General features: G+C 41.8%; 1 long non-coding RNA gene across 1 annotated transcript in view; it reads right to left on the bottom strand.

The window, feature by feature from the left end:
- Positions 1-1212: 1212 nt before the first annotated feature.
- LOC136874684 (uncharacterized) overlaps positions 1213-21200 on the bottom strand; it is a 37848-nt gene continuing 17860 nt past the window's right edge. The window contains exon 2 of the long non-coding RNA XR_010860273.2: positions 1213-1534. This is a non-coding gene — a long non-coding RNA (uncharacterized lncRNA). The remainder of the gene's footprint in view (positions 1535-21200) is intronic.

Below are 21200 nucleotides of genomic sequence, written 5' to 3'. Positions count from 1 at the left end.
TTAAAATAAATGCCTCCCCAGGTCCGGACAGAGTTCTGATGTGTGCTGTTCAAAAACGACAATTTAAAGGTATATTAGGACATATTCAGTTATGCCTTAAACATGCAAGAATGTTTCTAATTCACAAAGGAAGGGGCAAATAGACTGCAGGAGAGCTCTCACTTTTACCAGGAAGTAAGGATATTCCTCTAGTACCCCAAAGCTGGTGTTGCTCAATCAATACCTCATACCAGTCTTAACTATGGTATTGAAACATGCATCCTCGATAAGGACTCATTAAAGTTACAGGCATCTAAGATGAAGTTCCTGAGGTCCACAATTGAAAAAACTAAAACTGGACAAGTTAAGGAATGACATGGTGAGAAGGGAAGCTGGGATTGAGACATTGTTAGATCAGGTCAGTGTATCCAGATTGAGGTGATCAGTGCATGTAATGAGGATGGAGCCAACCAGGACAGCTTATGTTAACTTGGAGAAACATGTGGCAGAAAAATGGATGGTGAGAATCCAAGAACCCTGTGGATGGACATTGTAAATATAGACTTTGCAGATTGGGCAAGGACACTAGAGGACACCATTAACAACAGAACATATCTCAATAAGACAGAGCGAAAGAGGCTTGCCAACAGTACCTGGGAAACAGGAACAGTAAAATGATGGTGATAAGAATATTATCATGGTTATTTAGATATAAAAAAGTTAGTATGGGATGCTATACCATATTTCTTGGATTGTTATCTAAAACCTTAGCCATCTGCATTCAAGACTTTAACAATCTGTATGACTAATAGACCATACGCCAGTTCTGTCTTGAAGTACCACACCAGAACATAAAATAATCAAGCAGATATCATTTAGCATTGACATATGTTATTAGATATACTAAAGCCCTTAACAGTTTGGTGAAATTTGACTTTAAGGACAGACAGGTTGATTGGACTTACTGGAGGTATCAAAGCCTTTCTTTCTCTTGGTTGTGAAGGGAACAGATTGAGGTAGAAATAAGCAAAAGCATTAGCATAACCAACACATTAGATTTGATGTACACCACAGTTATATAAAGATAAAGATGTTATGAGATAGATTGGTTTAAAGAGAAACATACAAACTGCTTTATGGACTGAAACTTCAACAACAAACAACTGCATTACCTTAAAGCTGAAGTAAGCATTTAAATCTTCTTAAGACCACCTTTAATTATAAGAGGAAAAGGAAGGGAAATATCACAATTTATTTATGAATCCATTCACAAGAATGATAACAAATGTATATGTATTATTCTATTCACACCAAAATGATATTTGCTTGTGGCTTCCTTGCTTCTTGAGTGATGCTAGTTGTGCAAGTTCAGTCGTTTCCCAGCCCGGCCATAAAGAGAGCAACTCCATGACAGTGTCCATACTATACTGTCGACGGATAGCTCTCTTGATAGTCCGGACTGTTCACAGATGTTATATCTTGGTGAGAGGTGAATCTTCATATGCCTCTCTTGATTGTTGATATCATTGTTTTGGTGTCCAGATGTCTCTGAATCCTGAAATGGGAGCAAAAATTTGATTGTATTTAATTATATTGCATCAAGTGTATTATCCTTAGAATGCCCTTGCACTCCTATCATACTGCTCATCATTTAATCATAAGTTGTATGCATACAAAATAATTTCTTTTTTCATGGCCTTTTCCTAATTACATGTGGTTGGCACTAATATGGATTAGGCCCAGTTTTTCAACCAGATTCCCTTCCTGGTGGCAACCCTCTATGGAGGGATGTATTACTATTGTGTATTTGTGTGGTAGTTGTTAGGTGTTTTATATAAATTAAGATGTGTATGTAGACTATCACAAACACCTAGCACGTGAGCTGTAGGAATTAACCAAACATGACTAAAATCCTTTGCTCGGCCAGGAATCAAAACCAGGACCCTCTGAACCAAAGGTCAGTATACTGATCATTCAGCTAAGAAGCAGTACCATACGGTACTTACAAAGTAACCATGTGTATGTTTGTGTGAATGTCAGTGTGAATTTAAATGGTTGATAGATAAAACTTAAGAAATAATGTTGAGCCTAGTACAATAACCAGCACAGTTAGCCAACCCAATAGGATTTAATTATTGTGTGTGATTTTCGTATAGTTTGTATAAATACACACATCAAACCCATTTTAAAGACTTGCCACAAAATCTCTTATAGAATGAAAAAAAGTCTTTTGTAGGAAGGAATATAAGCAGAAGACTTTTGTGCTTAATGCCTAATTATATTGATGTTCTGTTTTAACATAAATCAACAGAAAGAGGATCACACATCCTCAAATACAAAATACTAACAAATGCAGAAGAGCTTAGCTGCTAGAGGACATTATTTGGTGTACTGAAATGGTCCTTTTACATAGTTTACAGAGACTTTGCACATGAGAATAGCTTCCTGTGAATAATTCAGTATACTGTGCTTCTTGCATTTGCCATTGGGCACTGTACACAGACCGCATATTCAGAGGCATGCGCTGAACCCCATCTACTCCAGTGCTGCTGGGGCAAAGAATTTTGCATTTACATGTTCATTCCTTAAAATGTTTCTAAGGAAGTTAAAAGAACTGCAAACAGCTAAGTCAAGCTCAAGTGAGACGAACAGGCAGTGTTGAAAGCAATGGCAAACTACCTCACTCGTAATCATGCCTTATTGCTTCATTATGGTGCCGCGATCGGTCGGGTTTTGGGATTTCCCTATGACCACATAGCCTTCGGCGCTATTTGAGGATCCAACCAGCTGAAGACTGAACAGACACATGCTATTTCTATCCTTGAATAGTATGGCTTAGGAATACTTTTTCAATCGCATTAGTTATTGAAAGTGATTACGCTGCACTAAATTAATATACCTGTTCATTGTTGATTATTCACTGGAAGTCCTTGGTTTATATGGAAATGTCTCATTTCTACAAATACCAAAATATATTCCAGATTCCAGCAAAATGAGGCACGTCACTAGAGTAAATTCTACTAGTTTCTAGTATTAGTAAGTGCTAAGCGTCAGGATAGTAGTTTTGCTAGTATCGTGAAAAAAAGGCTGGCCTCAACCGTGGGGCTGTATTTTATTTCTTCATACTACAGTTTAGCAAGACCGGCGATAAAACACGTGCAAGCATGAAGACATAGACGTATTGCGGGATTGCCTATATCAACACAAGTAGAGGGCACATCTAGTTATACTGTACTCTAGCCTTCCTAGTGGCCATGATCGTTAAGGTGTCGAGTCTTACACCGTGATTAGCCGGTTCGGGTCCTGTTGGTCGAAAAAATGTTCTCCATTAGAATGTTGACCGTCAGGATAGGAGAGGTGGTGGTATACAATTTATAATCACTAGATTGTGTGGTGGTGGTGATTGCTGTTTTAAGAGCAAGTACAACTGGGCACACTACCCACAGGAAAATGCTAGACCACCATGTTTCCAGATTCAAAGAATGAGTCGAGCTTCGTGGTTAACTGGTTAGCATGCTGACCTTTGGTCCAAGGAGTCTTGGGTACGATTCCCGGCAGGGTCTCTTTGGTTAATTCCTCTAGCTTGGGAACTGGGTGTGCGTGCCGTCTCCAACATCAGATTACATCCTAGGTAAGAACTAATACTCACAGACGTGCTGGTCACCCTTAGACGTCAACTGGGAAGACCTGCACTAGACCTCTCCGGAGGCCATGCATTATTATTATATAACAATGCTACTACCATGTGTAAGTACATTTCATCTTCTCCTGGTCTTCCTCCCAATGTATTGGGGTCGGTACTTGATGGTGGATTTGGCCCAGTTTTACAGTCAGATGTCCTTCCTAACGCCAAACTTATGTGGAAGGATGTATTCATTATTGCGTAATTATGTGGTGTGTAGATCGAGGCTCGAACACAAACATCTAGTCCCCGAGCCAGAGAAATTAACCACACCTAATTAAAATTCCCTACGTGGCCGGTAATCGAACCCAGGGCCCAGATAGTGGATTCCACATAACATAGTTTATTACACAGAATTCATACAAAGCATGCATATAGGATTAATAAATTATTAGTCGCTTCTATAGAAGGCAACATTAAATTCTAATATTGATAAGTTCATTGATTACTCTGGGACGAATGTTTTGTGTCAGCACGAGAGCACTCCAGGCGCTGACTCTCTGTCCTGAGCAACTTCTTGTTGGTGCCACAGGTACTAAGAGAACTAAACTATGTAACTGCAGTTGAAATCGTCTTGACGTACGTACTACACGTTCATGGCATCAAGTGAGTCTAAGCAGCCCCGACCTATGGTTTAATGATGCATCAACACCAAACTAGACTTTATGAAAGAGCACAGAAATTCTCTCACTGCTTCAAGGCCATGTATATCATAAAGACACTCATTACTCTACGTAATAGTTGTCCAGATGGATTATAACTCAGATTCAGATGCGTTGTACTTCCGAAGCGGTTAGCTGTATCTTGCTGAATGTAATAACTAGGCTGAAATGCATAGGTGTACATGGATTAATTTCATTGTCGATCGTTTAGAATTAAGAACGTATTCTGGTTTCTTGTGGTAACTGTCACGGACAAAGCGTATTGGTCTTCTATTCGGTTAACCGGATTCAGTTCCCACCTCTGCCATGAATTTAAATCTGGTTTAAGAGTCTGTGCTTGTGTGGTGTAAAGTTGACTGGCAGGGCAATAGTATGCAGTAGAGGGTTAATAGCTTTCTGAGCGAAAGACTACAGTGCGTGGTCCTTGATGGATGCAGTTCTTCTACCACCACCCTCTCTCCACGCGGGCTCTCAACTATATGTATGCTATATCGACATCGCGAAGGCCTTCGATACCGTGGATCACACGCTTCTTGCACACAAACTTTCTGAACAGTTTAACGTGCATGGGGGACTCCTAGCTCTAATTAATAACTTTCTGAGCGAAAGACTACAGTGCGTGGTCCTTGATGGATGCAGTTCTTCTCCCACCACCCTCTCTGGTGTCCCGCAGGGTAGTATCCTTGGTCCTCTTCTTTTTGCCCTGTTTATCGATGACCTTATCAATATTGTTTCCCACTATTCATGTGAAATCCTTCTCTTTGCAGATTATGAAATCTTCAAGCAGATCGATCCTCCCACAGATACAATCGAATTGAAAAATGCACTTGATTCACTGTCACGTTGGTTTACTACATGGCGTTTTAAACCTCATCCCTCCAAGTGTTCCACCATTTCGTTCACACTTCGTAAATCCCTCTTTCTCTCACCCAAAGATCCCTTTCCGTACGTATTCCAGCAATGTTTAATACCTTATCTATCAGCAAGAACCTAGACATCATTTACGTATGTAAATGCCCTCAGAGCACTCTACGTTTCCTGTATATAACGTATTGTTGAATACGCCTCTCCAGTCTGGTCCATTTCTGCTTCTTCAAATCTCAGTCACCTTGACCGTGTACAATCCTTTTTCTGTGCTATCGTCAGAGCCAGGGTCCCTGCATGTCGCAACTTAAGCACTATCCAAGGCTTGGAAAACTGAAACTCAAGACTCTTTCTGCTCGGAGGAAAGTAGCCGTCCTAATGCTGCTATACAAAGCAGCTAATAGTCTATTCAGGTCTCCAGATTAAGTTTCCTTATTCCCCCTCCACGTCCCATCCCGTAGCACCAGAATGAAGACCCTACTCCATATTCCTTACTCCCGGCTTTCTCTCACCCAAAGATCCCTTTCTGTACGTATTCCAGCAATATTTAATACCTTATCTTTCAACAAGAACCTAGACATCTTCGTAACGTTTCCTTCCTTCTGTCATGATATTTCTTATATTATAACTTAATTTTCCTTCTTGTTCTTCCCTGTTCTGCTCCTGTATTTACTGTAAATGTATTTTCCTTTGTTGTTGTCGTTGTTTATGTAAATATGTATTATATATGATTGTACAGTTTTTATTGTGTATATTTGTGTCCTTTGTAAATATTTAAGTATCTTTCATTTTAGATTAATATCTTTTGTACATAGCTGGGATCTTTGTAAATCGGCGTTATGCTGTTGCTGATCCTAAATAAATAAATAAATAAATAAACTTCAACTACGAAACATAGATGAATAGAAATTAAAATTCCTTTCTCAATCATCCTAGAAGTGGACTTCGTTGGTTGGTCTGTCGAGCTTGCCCTCACAAGCAAAGTTGACGGAAGTCTGAAAGTAGACCCCACCTCGCGAGCCTCCAGCGAAGCGTTTTATTTGAGTTAAATGAATGCAATAAACGGAGAACTGCTGCTTGAAGGCGTAAAAAGCTATCCTGATATCATGATATGACAAGGATAAGATATGAAGTGAATGGGCAAGAAGGGATAGTGAGGCAGCAACTCCGTCCACGGCTTAAAGCAAAGAAAGAAATCAAATACCACTGTGGCCGATGTGCTGGACAATTTTTTAAATACCAAATATATAAAAGTGGATGGAAAGCCCGCGGATTCCCTAAAAAAGTTTTTTGGAAGCCCTGGAAGAAACACATCTTTCAGTCCTCTGCTGCGAATTGAATTTAAATCTAAATTTAATGCTCTAGTGACGGAATACGACAGGCGGCACACTGCCATTATACTTATTTTTACGATGTAATCTTGTTAAATAAAATATGAAAGGAAATTATTAGTTACTTCATTTTTACTGCTAGTCGCTCACCATGTGACATTGGTTTTCTGAAATTTGATTCCTTTTTTCGGAGGGATAGAACGCTTAGCAACTAAAAAACTTGGAGCATGATATTCTGAAATATTTAAAGACGTTGTCCTCATCACGTACCAAGTCTGGAAATTGAAGGTGATATTCACCACACTGTTCCCTTTTAACATTTATTTCATGTATCCAGAATCTTCTCTCTTTTCTCTCTTCTTCGCAGGCTGTAATATTTCTGTCATCGGACGAAGAGTTCGACATTGCTACAGGAGCCGTTCCAAACCGGGTTCACTGGCTCCTTCCGAAAGAGACGGAAGATATTTGCGAACGAATACGAGAGAAACTGAACCGAGAGGGACGGATGCATTGTGCTTCCTGTTTTAGTCTGCCGTACACGACGTCACAATGGCAATATTAGCTTTTGAACCAACATTTTCTGACCTTGAAAAGAAGTAACTCTTTCATTCTTTTAAACGAGTGAAGGGAGAAAAATACTCGTTGGCATATAGTTGTTATGTGTTCTGTCCTGTCAAGGCTTTGTCCAGTATTAATCCTAAATCTTTAACTCCAACAGTTGTTTTTAGTGGTGCGCGAAGTCAGAAGGTAACTAAAATGATGAGCTGTATTATCAACAAGACTATTGTCCTCTTAGATACGATTTCCAGGTCAATCTATTTTGATCAGCATTTCTAATTCATAAATAGAAATGCAGTTATTGCTGAATGTTACTACCCTGTTGAATCGTGGCGAACACGCTCCCCCCATTTAAAAGAACAACACCGCGATTAAGAGCAAATGATTAAACATACCATTATTATACAATATGCATTCAAATGCATATTTACATTAACAGTTGCAAGGAAAGAAGTGAACAAGCAAGTAATCAGGCAATTGTTCTGTTCCGTTATCAACGCGGACGTATTTTAATGGCCACCATTGTTTTAAATTGACGTCATAGTTTGTGAGCAATAACAGCCAGCGCATGCGCGTGCATTCCTCTCGTGTAATAAACAAAGCACAGCAACTTACAGTCGACACAGAGCAGCTACGGCTTGAAACAGAGCTCTGCATTCGGAAGGCGGTGGACTGGTCTCTCCATCGGCTGCTCTTAGAATACTTTTCCGTGGTTTTCCATTCCACTCACTAAGGCAAATGCCAGAACAGTTTCTTTCTTCTTTTTTTTTTTTACAGGCCACGGCCGCTCCCCTCTCGCCCTTCTCCGCTTCTCAGTTCTCCGTAACACATCTCCTGGCCTGAAGGAGGCGTCACTCTCCATACCCACATACTCTGTCACGCTCTAGGAGACTTTTAGTAGACTAGTAGTTGCAGTCGAAAGATGTCCATATGTGGAAGTTTTAAGCTTGGATGTGGGATCATGAATATGCTGGGAATGATTTTAATTGCATATGATTAATTTCTGTGGTTCGGAGGATTGGATATTTGTGTTCGTCTTAGCCGGACGGAGGCGCTGGCCTTCTGAACCGAATTTGGGGGGTTCGATCCTGGTTCAGTTCGGTGGTATTTGAAGGTGCTCAAATACATCAGCTTCGTGTCGGTACGTTTACTGGTACGTAAAATAACTCCTGCGGGACAAAATTCCGGTACCTCGGCGTGTCCGAAAACCGTAAAAATAGTTAGTGGGTCGTAAAGCACATACCATTATTATTATTATTATTATTATTATTATTATTATTATTATTAATAATAATAATAATAAAATTCTCGTCCGCCTCTGTGGTGTAGTGGTTAGTGTGATTAGCTGCCACCCCCGGAGGCCCGGGTTCGATTCCCGGCTCTGCCACGAAATTTGAAAAGTGTTTCGAGGGCTGGAACGGGGTCCACTCAGCCTCGGGAGGTCAGCTGAGTGGAGATGGGTTCGATTCCCACCTCAGTCATGCTGGAAGTGGTTTTCCGTGGTTTCCCACTTCTCCTCCAGGGAAATGCCGGGATGGTACCTAACTTAAGGCCACGGCCGCTTCCTTCCCTCTTCCTTGTCTATCACTTCCAAACTTCCCATACCCCAAACAAGGCCCCTGTTCAGCATAGCAGGTGAGGCCGCCTGGGTGAGGTACTGGTCTTTCTCCCCAGTTGTATGCCCCGAATCAATGTCTGAAGCTCCAGGACACAGCCTTTGAGGCGGTAGAGGTGGGATGCTTCGCTAAATCCGAGGGAAAAACCTACCCTGGAGGGTAAACAGATAAAGAAGAAGAAGAAAAATTATCTTCATTCATTTTCATACAACGCACTACACTACCGACCACTTCGAAAACATGCAATAGTGAGTACTTACATCCGTCCACATAAGGCTGGCGCCAGAAAGGGCATCTGGCCGTGAAACTGGGTCAAATTTACATCACGTAACGACCCTAATAAGTCGGGAAAAGGTCAGCAAGAACAACTGCGATACGCCAGGGTTTATCCATGATAAAACATTTGATTTCATGGCTACTGCTGAGTTAAGCAACTCTAAAATCTTTGGAGAGCTTTCGTGTGCTATTTGGTCTGCAGAAGGATTAGTATGCTGCCATGTTCTGTACTAAGTGTCCAATCACGAACGTAGCCGAATGGTTAAGTGCACTACACGGTAGTACTAGAGAGCTGGTTTGTTTTGACATTAATGACTAGAATAGCAGTAATGAAATGGAGTATGGCTTTTAGTGTCGGGAGATCCCAGGACGGGTTCGGCTCGCCAGGTGCAGGTCTTTTGATTTGACTCCCGTAGGCGACCTGCGCGTCGTGATGAGGATGAAATGATGATGAAGACAACACATACACCCAGCCCCAATGCCAGGGAAATTAACCAATGATGGTTAAAATTCCCGACCTTGCCGGGAATCGAACCCGGGACCCCTGTGACCAAAGGCCAGGACGCTAACCATTTAGCCACGGAGCCGGACAGAACGGAAGTTAAAAGCAAGTAATGTGCAAGTTCATTTTAAGTTGTTCTAACTTCCTATTCATATGAACTCAATACAACCCCTGTGGATGGGGACGGTAGAATACACCCTCGACACCCTGTCGTAAGAGGCGATTAAAAGGGAGACCAGGGGCTTTCAACTTGGGAACGTGGGTTGACGACGATGGTTTCTCTAGCATTGCTACCACTTACTTGTGCCAGGCTCCTCATTCCGTCTTTCCTATTCGACTGTTCTTGGTGAACTGTTGTATACTCATGGTGATGCTCACATAGTGGCACTAATCACAGGCCACGTATAATCATGGTGTTGCTCACATAGTGAGACTAATCACAGGCCATTAGGTTTTGGAGGCCGAGGGAGTCTTTCATTTTCACGCCCTTCGTGGCTCCTCCCTTTCTTTTGCCTATACCTTCATTTTTCGAAGCGTGGAACCTCTGCCACTTTTCTTCTGATTAGTGTTGATAGAGGATGGTGCAGTGGCGAATATAGAATATATTTTTGGGGGGGGGCCAAGATTGATGTAAGGTTAGATTAAGTAATTTTAAGAGGTCAGACGATTTCAAACACTTTAGAAAGGAAAACGGAAACATTGATTTGGGCTGATACATACATACATACATACATACATACATACATACATACATACATACATACATACATACATATATACATACATACATACATACATACATACAGTACACTAATGGTTACAAAACGAAGTCCAGGTTTCTTGGTACACTTGCAAACTTATCAAGAACTTCTTCATCACTAACTATAATGTCTCTGTGGATAGAGAGTAAAGCAAGCCCGTTAAGCCTACTTTCAGATGTGCTGTTCCTTAAGTAAGTCTTCAGTCTCCTAGGCTAGAGAAAGTTCTTTCTGCGGTTGCGATAGAAACAGGAAGAACGGGGAGTAATTCGAGAAGGGTATAAATGTTGGGGAAGAAAGTCTTGTCACATTTTTCTAGAGAACTTACAGCCATTTTGGGAAGATTTGAAGGATTTTCCTGACTCCACTTTTCTTTCCACCACATAAACTCACTTTGCACAATCTCTTTATGTGACAGATTTCCTTCGTAGAAACTAAAAGCAGCCTCCAATGAACCGAAATCTGTTACGATACACAATTGTGGAAGGATGTTTTGTAAGGATGCAACTATTTCCTTGTGAGATTCAAAGCATTCTTTTAGTGAGTTACAAAAATCGTCCAGGTATGGCACATAAACTGCTAACTGTTGGCTCGGAATCTCAACAACGATCGAAAATTCCCATCATTTTGGTCCGGTTCATCAAGGCTTATACATTTTTTCGGGGGGGGCCCAGGCCCCCTGGGCCCCCCCCTTATATACGCCCCTGGGATGGTGGTCCAGTTGTAGTCCTCTTGAAACAGTAATCACCACCACCATTACTCAGTGCAAGTCTGGGGCAATACTTACGAAGGTCGATCAAATATAAACGTGATTTTTGTTGCTGAACATCAGCAGTTGGTAGGACTGACCCCGCGCTTCTGCTATGCTTAGGCGGGACCGTTAGGAGTGGGGAGAGCGTGCTGTTAGATATTTCCCACCGTTTCGTCAATAACGCTCACGATGTCAGAGTAACAGGTGCACCCCCACCACTGCGCAACGCATAATTATAAAACAGAGATGGGGAATCTGATTCTTTTAGAAGAACCGATTCACTAAAATGTTTCGTTCATTTGGAACTCTGAAAAGTGGTGGCAAAAGGGGCTCTGGTTAAGACTCAGCTACTTAGGTTCTAGAATGGGTAAAAAAAAAAAAAAGTAAATACATGCAATGTAAATTTTAATCTTATACCAGTTGTACAGTATCATTTGAAGTAATGCCACATACTGTATATCAGTTGACTATATTTGTAAGTAGTACAGGAGATATTATAAGTAGAATTTTGTAAACAATATAAATTTCTTAAGGATGAGCTGTGTGTTTAATAGAAAAAATTGTTAGCGTAAATTGTATAATATTGTATTATAGGAAAAGTTTCTTCTCTTGTTAATTTAATATTTAGTGCTTGACAATAATGTATTTTAGTGTACCATTTGCCACCGAGGTAGACACCTCATTTGCAAATAAAGAGATTTTGATTTGATTCGTTCATTCCATTACCACGTGACGGAGAACCGAAACCATGGACTCAGATGAACCATTCCGTTATGTTCTTTATAACTGCTACTGCTTTACATGTTTACAGGTTACAAGGAGTGAAATGTGCAAGGCATAATAATAATAATAATAATTGATAGCAATTTAACAAGAGTAATATCCTTTTTAGCGGTTACAGTCGAAAAATGCTACACAACTGTCTGACTAATCCTTTCCAAACTTAAGTAGGTACCATTCGAAACTATACGAGAATCTAATTTGAAATTTATAGTAGATATGAACATTTTTGTGGCCATGTTACACGCATTAGTTCACGAGAACAAGAACGTGAACGGGAACCTTGAAGTAAACTTAACCTAACATTTCGCAACGAGCTGGAAGTTGACTGTGTATTAAAGTTCCGAGAAACTACGTGATAATTTCTTATTACAAAAAACATTTTTTCTTGTAAGGTTAGGTTAGGAGTATTTGACTTGTGGACCGGACTTTTAGTTCAGGTTAAATAAAAAATAACAGAGTCGTTCTTCACAAGTAGTCATTGATTCAAAAATGATGGATACCCGATTTGGCGATATGAATCAGAACGAACGAGGAACCAAGGAACGAGCTGCGGCATTGCGCAAGACGTAGTTGGTCTTGCATTGCGGCTGCCATCTCTCGATTCAGATTTCGATTCACAAACGAATCGATTCATTTCGTTCACTGAATCATGGTTCAATCGTTCAGTGCAATGATTCGTTCATTTTGAATCACTCGTTCAGAATCTCCCCATCTCTATTATAAAATGTCTTGCTCGTGAAGGAGTTACAGCGGCGGAAATTTGCCAGGGATTGACCGCACATTGTCAAGGACGCGTGTGTGTAAGGAGTGGCGGAGGAAAGGGGAGGCAGCACCAATGAAAGCTAAGACTCGACTCTCAGCTGGCAATGTTCTTTCAGCCGTTTTTTTTTTCGATCGGCGAGGCATTTTGCTGATTTTGCTGATTAATTTTCTGCATGAGCGACACACAATCAATACTGCTCACTACTGCGAGCTGTTGAACAAAGCGAGGGTTGCATATCGCCGCAAAAGACGAGACCAACCGATTCGACAATGCGCGGCCCCACACTGCAGCTCTAACTGCCTCCAAGCTACAGGAAATGCACGAACCCGCTGTGGATGGGAGACGCAGACGAAGAATTCACCCACGGTATCCCCTGCCCGTCGTAAGAGGCGACTAAAAGGGGCGACCAAGGGATGATCAAATTAGAACCATGAAACTACTTGTGATTAGTACCATCACGCGGGGAACACCATGGGTCGCTTTTACTTGCGCGTAGTACCAGTATGTTAGGTACGCAATAGGTTTGTGATTAATAGCGACAATGTGTGCTTCCGGCTGGGTTTTACAGTACCTGTGATTAGTACCACTATATGAGCGGCACCATAGTTCTGCCTTGCCTATGATTAGTACCCACTATATGAGGAACACTACCGGATAGTACGAGTCCCTGTGATTAGTACACTTATGTGATGAGAGAGAGTTTTGTCCGGGAGCTGACTTCTTTCTTTCGCAGCTGCGAGCTTACCGCATTAGCTTTGCTGCACCTTCATACCACCTCACTTTCTACACTACCATCCTGGGAGAATACACATCCTAAATACTTGAAATTATCTACCTATTCGAGTTTTGTATTCTCCTAGGTTTCTTCCCTACTGACATCAGTTTAGTCTTGGAAATGCTGATTTTCATGTATCATACTTGCTGCACCTTTGATGAAAAATAAAGTAATGGTAAAGTTATTTAATAGAGACTTACAAAAAAGAATAATAAGAAGAATGAACAACGACAACAGTCCCCTCATTCATAAATTGCGCAAGAGGTCTGTGATAATTCGAACTTTCAACTTCCACACACATAATTAACAATCTCAAAATGAGCCACGGCTACAGTTGTGAGAGTCACTAGGGAGAGAGAGAGAGAGAGAGAGAGAGAGAGAGAGTACATACATTTGCAAGTCAAACTAAGCACCAGGAGAAAAGAAAAACATGTTTTCTCATTTTCTTATGCGTGTTGGTAACATTTTCGGCCATATTCATCTAAACACGATCTTGTTTCACAGTATAAGATTTTGTTGTTATTTTTTACACTAATCCTAGTTATTTTGATTACGGAACTTACACACTTTGTTTTTAAGAATGGAAAGTTTCTCCCATGTTTGAAAGTTAATTGGAAACCTTATTTTCTTAAAATTTTATGAACATTTCAGCGCCTGATTAAACCGCGATGACATCATCATCATCATCATCATCATCATTATTATTATTATTGTTATTATTATTATTATTATTATTATTATTATTATTATTATTATTATTTTCCGACTCATTGAATGGTCAGCGTCGAGGCCTTTCGTTCAAGGGGTCCCGGGTTCGATTCCTGGCCGGGTCGGGGATTTTACTTCTTCTGGCCCAGGGACTGGGTGTTTGTGTTTGTACCAACACTTTCCTCTTCATATACACACAACACACTACACTACCAACCACCACAGAAACATGCAACAGTGATTACATCCCTCCATTTAGGGTTGGCGTCAGGAAGGACATCCGGCCCCAAAACAGGGTCAAATCCACATTGTGACACAGTTCTCACCCGTGACCCCACAGGTGTGGGGAAAGCGGTAGAAAGAGAAAAAGAAGAAGAAGAATAAAGATTGTTATTATCAAACCGAGCAAACTGGCTACGCAGTTTGAGTCGCGTAGATGTGAGCTTGCATTCGGAAGAGAGTGGGTTCGAATCCCACCGTCAGCAGCCCTGAAGATAGTTTTCTGTGATTTTCCATTATCACACCAGGCAAATGCTGGGGCTGTATCTTAATGAAGACTACAGCCATTTCCTTCCCAGTCGTAGCTTTTTCCTATCCTTGCGTCGCCGAAAGCCTTCGATGTGTTAGTGCGACGTTGACCTGGCAATAATAATAATAATAATAATAATAATAATAATAATAATAATAATAATAATAATAATAATAATAATAATAATAATAATAATGCCCGTCTAGTACCATTTCAACAACTAGTGGTCTTAAGACACGCCGCGCATATTCAGAATTTTGCCTTGAAAATGGGTTTCTTTACGTGCCAGTAGATCTCCCGACACACGTCGCTCGTATTTCAGATGTCTTAAGGCGAACCAATAATTGCGTTGGTAACCTTGAGACGAGAGCCTCATCAGTTACATTGCGCAGCCGGTGTATTATCAGTCTGTCTACGACTCTTGTTCTTCTGCTTCTTCTCTTTTTGATCTGTTTACCCTCCAGGGTCAGTTTTTCCCTCAGACCCAGCGAGGGTTCCCACCTCTGCCACCTCAAGGGCAGTGTCCTGGAGCTGCAGACTCTGGGTCGGAGGATACAACTGGGGAGGATGACCAGTGCCTCGCCCAGGCGGCCTCACCTACTATGCTGAACAGGCGCCTTGCAGGGGGATGGGAACATTGGAAGGGATAGACAAGGAAGTGGGAAGGAAGCGGCCGTGGCCTTAAGTTAGGTACCATCCCGGCATTTGCCTGGAAGAGAAGTGGGGAAACCATGGAAAACCACTTCCAGGATGGCTGAGGTGGGAATCGAACCCCCATCTACTCAGCTGACCTCCCGCGGTTCCAGCCCTCGTACCACTTTTCAAATTTCGTGGCAGAGCCTGGAATCGAACCCGGGCCTCCTCGGGTGGCAGCGGATCACACTAACCACTACACCACAGAGGCGGACGTCTATGTCTCTAAAGTATAATTGAATAAGTACAATCCCAGGCCTTCGTTTCTCCATCGTTGGATATTTAGAACGAGTTGCACTTTCCAGGCACTGACAAGGGAACTTCGAGGGTTGACTAGACCGATTACCATGGACATTGATAGGATGATTAATTCATTTACATATATAAAATTAATATTTTTTTCTGTTTTGCTCAGGGTTTAAAAAAGAATGGTATTTCTGTATCGGCCGTGTCCACAGTAATAAGGAAATGCACTTTTAATTTTCCATCATGTCTGTCTGTCTGTATGTATGTACGCGTATTACGAAAAAAATGGCTGGAGAGAATTTAATGAAAATTAGTATGTAAAGTCGGGGAATGAGGCACTACAATCTAGGCTATAAATAATTTTATTCACGCTGAGTGAAATGATAGTTTAGGGGAAGGTGCCTAAAATTTATTTTTTTAAATACCGTACCTATGTTATTAGTTCTATCGAAAAGTATTACATAACAAGAGAATACAAGTTCCGATAATTTATGTCTTATACAATTTTACCATTATTCTTCTTCCACCGCTTTTCCCACATATGTGGGGTCGCGGGTGCGAACTGTGTCGCACATGTGGATTTGGCCCTATTTTACGGCCGGATGCCCTTCCTGACGCCAACCCTATATGGAGGGTTGTAATCACTATTGCGTGTGTCTGTGGTGGTTGGTAGTGTAGTGTGTTGTCTGAATATGAAACAATTTTACCATTCCGACAATGATAACAGAATTCATGATTTTAGACTTTTGTTGCTTGGTCCGTATCAAAGCCGAGCATTGAAATATGGAAATAGTGCATGATTGCCCTAAGGTGTAAAACTGCGTGGTCATCGGTCCATATCGACAAGGAAAATTGAGAAGATGATTATAAAAAATGAGAAAAGTCACAGGAAGGTGTGTCCCATTAGAAAATGTGCCGTGTATGAACCCTGAGCGATGCGGCTAGCTACGGCGTAGCTGAGCAGTCTATCACAGACACCAGTGTCGTGAAGATGGCAACACGTCGCGAGTTAACCGACTTTGAACTTGGGATGATTATCGGCGCACAGCGCATGGGTCGTAGCTTGTGGAGATTGCACGCGAATTCGGGTTTCCGAGGTCAACAGTGTCGAGGGTGGATCTTCAATATCGCAGAGAGAATGCTACCACCCGCATAAACCACCGCACGGGAATACTACAAGTGTTTAACGAACGGACATCACGCCGCCTCTGCAGAACCATACTGGGCGCTCGACGGGCTTCTGTGAGTCAGATCACCACCCAGTTGAATTTTGGGAGTCAGAAACCCATTTCTACCAGGCCTGTAAAGAGGCAACTGCACCGCATAGGCTTTACCGGCCGACAGCCAACTCGTGTCCCTTCGCTGACACTTCGACACAGAGCTCAACGACGTGCATGGGCCAGCGAACGTCGGTAATGGACCATGGAACAGTGGCAGCGTGTGGTAGGGTCCGATTAATCCCGGTTCCAGTTGTATCGAGGTGATGGGCGCGTGAGAGTGTGGCGCATGCCCCATGAAGCTATGGATCGTGCGTGTCAACAAGGTTGTGTCCAGGCAGGAGGTGGTTGACTTCTAGTCTGGGCGGCGCTTTCATGGTCGCAATTAGGCCACATTGTCCAGCTGCAGGGAGCTCTGGCCCTAGAGTACCCTGACGGAAATGCCATGTTTCAACTGGAGAATGTGCCATGTCGCCGCTCTGTGGTGGCACGCAGGTGGTTGGAAGAGCACTCCACTGAAGTCATGACAATGGATTGGCCCTTCAGATCCCCCGATCTTAATCCAGTCGAGCATTTATGGGACACTGTCGACGCTGGTGTACGCTTCATGAACCCCACAGCAGCTACACAAGATCAATTGTGGGAAGTAGTGCAAGATGCGTGGGTCCAGATCCCTCCAGAAGGATTCCAACACCTTGTAGAGTGGATGTCTCGCCGTATTGCTGCTCGCTGAGCAGCTACTCGTTATTAACATCACGTTCAGTGTCTTCCCATGACTTTTGGCCACTCAGTGTATAATATTTTAGATTCCATTATAAAACTCTAATATTTCGATATATTGTATGTGTTTTATAATAGGTTTGTAGAGTGTGAAATTCGTTTCGTATTGTCAAAATATCACTTTGGGTATTTTATGTAACTTTTTGTATATTTCTACAGTGCTAACTGCTCCCAGCCACCCAGCTACATTTTCAGGAATGAATTATCACACTACCGTTGATTTTATGTCAAAAAGAGATTATTTCCATTAAATGGTTCTCTTGTGAAAGTAAAGTGAGGCAGTCGGTAATGTAATGGCTGCGTAACAAATAGGTCGCCCTCAACTCGTCACTTATACTCAGGTGTTTTCATCACTAATTTTAACATTAGAATGCATAGACAATAATGTTTAGACCTGTTTTCTCTGTAAGCGAGCAGGTTAACATTCCTTACTACAAAGTTAATGGCTGTTGATGAAATACACGCTTCCCTCTTAGGAGGTTGCTAGCGCCTAGCAGTCTGCTGTAAATGGTCCTCAGACAGGTATCAACTGGACGTCCTCTACTTTTCTCTGTCTTGACCATCTTTGTTCATTCGTTGGTGGCTTATTATTTTATTTACGTATGTTAATGCTATAAACCTTTTCATTTCTATTCTTCTCTTTCCTTTTTTTTCATAATACTCTGTACTAGACAATTCCTTCGTTGCGCCTGACCGTCATAAGATGTTTTCCTCTTTTTGTCATCCTCATTTCCTTCCTCTCCTACCCTCCTCAGTACATTCTCATTATGTATATCCGTATCACTTTCCCCACTCTTATCCACAACCATATTTCAAAGCTCTCCAGGTACTTCTCTTATTTATTTTTCGATTGTCCACGTTTCAGGGTCACTCATGAGACAACACGCTGCACACGGAATACTTGGTGAACATCGTCTTTAATTCAACTGGGATGCTCCTGGTCGTCCGCAAACCTTCTACGCTTCCATAAATCTAGGTAAATTGCGGAAGTGTAGAGTGTTGATTGTGAGGAAAGGAACGTTAAGGACGACACAAACATCCAGTCCCCAGGCCAGGAATATTAATCATTATAATTAAAAACCCCTGGCCCGGCCGGGAATCGAACCCCGGCCGCGGGGTGACAGGCGGACGCGTTGCTCCCTACACCGCGGGGCCGGACTGCTTAGTACTTACTCAGTACAATTTCCATTCCAAGTCTGAATATTTATTTATTTAATTGCCAGTTTACAACACGGGAGAGGTGGGATCCCTCGCAGAATCCGACGGAAAAACCAACCCTGGACGGTAAAGTGATTAAGAAAGAAAGAATTTAGCAACACGATGGTTTATTAGAACAATTAGCTGTCTGACCGACTCGTTGGCTGAATGGTCAGCGTACTGGACTTCGGTTCAGAGGGTCCCAGGTTCGATTCCCGGCCGGGTCGGGGATTTTAACCTTCATTGGTTAATTCCAATGGCTCGGGGGCTGGGTGTTTGTGCTGTCCCCAACACCCCTGCAACTAACACACCACACATAACACTATCCTCCACCACAATAACACGCAGTTATCTACACATGGCTGATGCCGCCCACCCTCATCGGAGGGTCTGCCTTACAAGGGCTGCACCCGGCTAGAAATAGCCATACGAAATTATTATTATTATTGTTATATTATTAGCTGTCTGAAGTTCTAGGCCGCAAGGATTTTTACTATCAGTACCCCGCTGTCTTTTTAGAATAAGCGTAATTTTTACTACGAATCAATCCAACTTCGGGATCAAGAAAGCACAGTGTTGATCACATTAAAAGCGCCACACTACATATATTTGACATATGGAATATTAGCTGTCTTAATCAGAGTTTACAAAATGACCAATTAAGGCACCATGAGTAGCGAATAAAAAAAATGAACGAGGCTGTGTCGGGGATGTGACATACCGTAGCGTACTGTTAGCTACTGGGATCTTTGGCCACGCGGAGAGTTAAACACCTGGTGACCGCTATGCTACAAATATGGTGATAGCATGGTAAACACAGTCTGAGTGTTTACAAGACGTCTATGCGTTCTGTCGTAAGACAGACTGCCGACCGCTGATCTCTCCAACGGTCCACTGCTCTCGTGCATCAAGCCAGAGAGGAACTAGATGAATGCTGGGGAAGAAACTGGTGAATGTTCACTGGACCGGCGGTCGGCAATTTATTATTTGGTGCACCACACTGTTCCAGGGCGGAGGGAAGTTAACATCTCTCTTCCCCAAAAAACAGGTCACTGACTTCTGGACTTCTTCATCCTGTGAGCTTAGGTTAGGACGAGTGGGTTGAATCAATCAATCAATCAATCAATCAATCAATCAATCAATCAATCAATCAATCAATCAATCAATCAATCAATCAATCAATCAATCAATCAATCAATCAATCAATCAATCAATCAATCAATCAATCAATCAATCAATCAATCAATCAATCAATCAATCACCTGGTAGCAGATTTTATATCAATTGCTTACCTTTTCTTAAACGTTTTCAAAGAACTTGAAAACTTATCGAATCCCTTAGTCCTCGTCCTGTGAATGAATATTTGCCAGAGTTTGTCTTCTTGAATCCCAACTATCTTCACAAGTTTATTCGCCTACTAAAAGTCATTTTACGCCATCCTTCCACTGACAGCTCAAAACATACCACATGCTACAAGCAATACCCCGTACGCCTAACCACACTCCAATACGGTGGCTTTCGAACTGCGCGTAGTCACACTGACGCGGGCAGGTAGACAGCTCCTATCTCTCCTCGGGAGATGGTATCACACGTCTAGCACGGCTGCAGAATTCAGCAACTAAGTACCGCGTGTTAAGAATTGTCAAAATGAACTACCTAGTCAGTACAATTTAACATTTTTATTGATGGCACCAGAACAGTAAATGTGCTGGCCCGCTCTCCCAGCCACAAATTAAGTCGTTTGGTTTAAATACGTTCGAATAAACCGAGCTTTTCACAAGCGCAGATACGCTGAAAGAGATAAAATACCATGCACTAACTCTTTGAGTGACTTTACATTTCCCTACCCGATGGAAGTGGCTGAAAGGGGGAGAGTAAAACAATGCTCCTAAAAATGAAAATACAGTCGAACCTCAATTAGTCGAATTATCAGTATCTCGAAATAACTTCAATTTCCCAACTGTTTGCCTATTCTTCACGTGTATTTGTGTATATTTATCTCTGTCGGTGCGACGTAAAGCAAATAATAATAATAATAATAATAATAATAATAATAATAATAATAATAATAATAATAATAATAATAATAATAATAATAATAATAATAATAATAACTTAAATTTCTGGCAGCACCGGGAATCGAACCCGGGCCACCGAGGACGGCAGCTAATAGTGCTAACCGTTACGCTACGGAGGCGGACTGTATGCCAATGGTTGGGTATGTTATGAAACTGTATATATCTTAAATTAGATCACATAAGCCTTCTCGGTCGCAGTGGAGATATAAATTGCCATTATTTTACATAATTACTATACAGTATAAATGAAAATCCATAGCGTGCTTCCAGTCATTCGACCGGGTCGGGAATGGAATGAATGAAGCCCCATCTAGCGGCGAGGATAGGAATTGTGCCGGCTGCCGAAGCCTGTCGCACCCCTTTGGGGCAATGATTAATGTATCATAGGAGAGTGTTGCTGGAATGAAATATGACAGGGAAAACCAGAGTATCCTGAGAAAAACCTGTCCTGC

The sequence above is a fragment of the Anabrus simplex genome, chromosome 5 (genome assembly GCF_040414725.1).
Source record: "Anabrus simplex isolate iqAnaSimp1 chromosome 5, ASM4041472v1, whole genome shotgun sequence".
NCBI classification, from domain to species: domain Eukaryota; kingdom Metazoa; phylum Arthropoda; class Insecta; order Orthoptera; family Tettigoniidae; genus Anabrus; species Anabrus simplex.
Note: the sequence above shows the minus strand (reverse complement) of the source record. Positions and strands in the feature narration are given on the sequence as shown.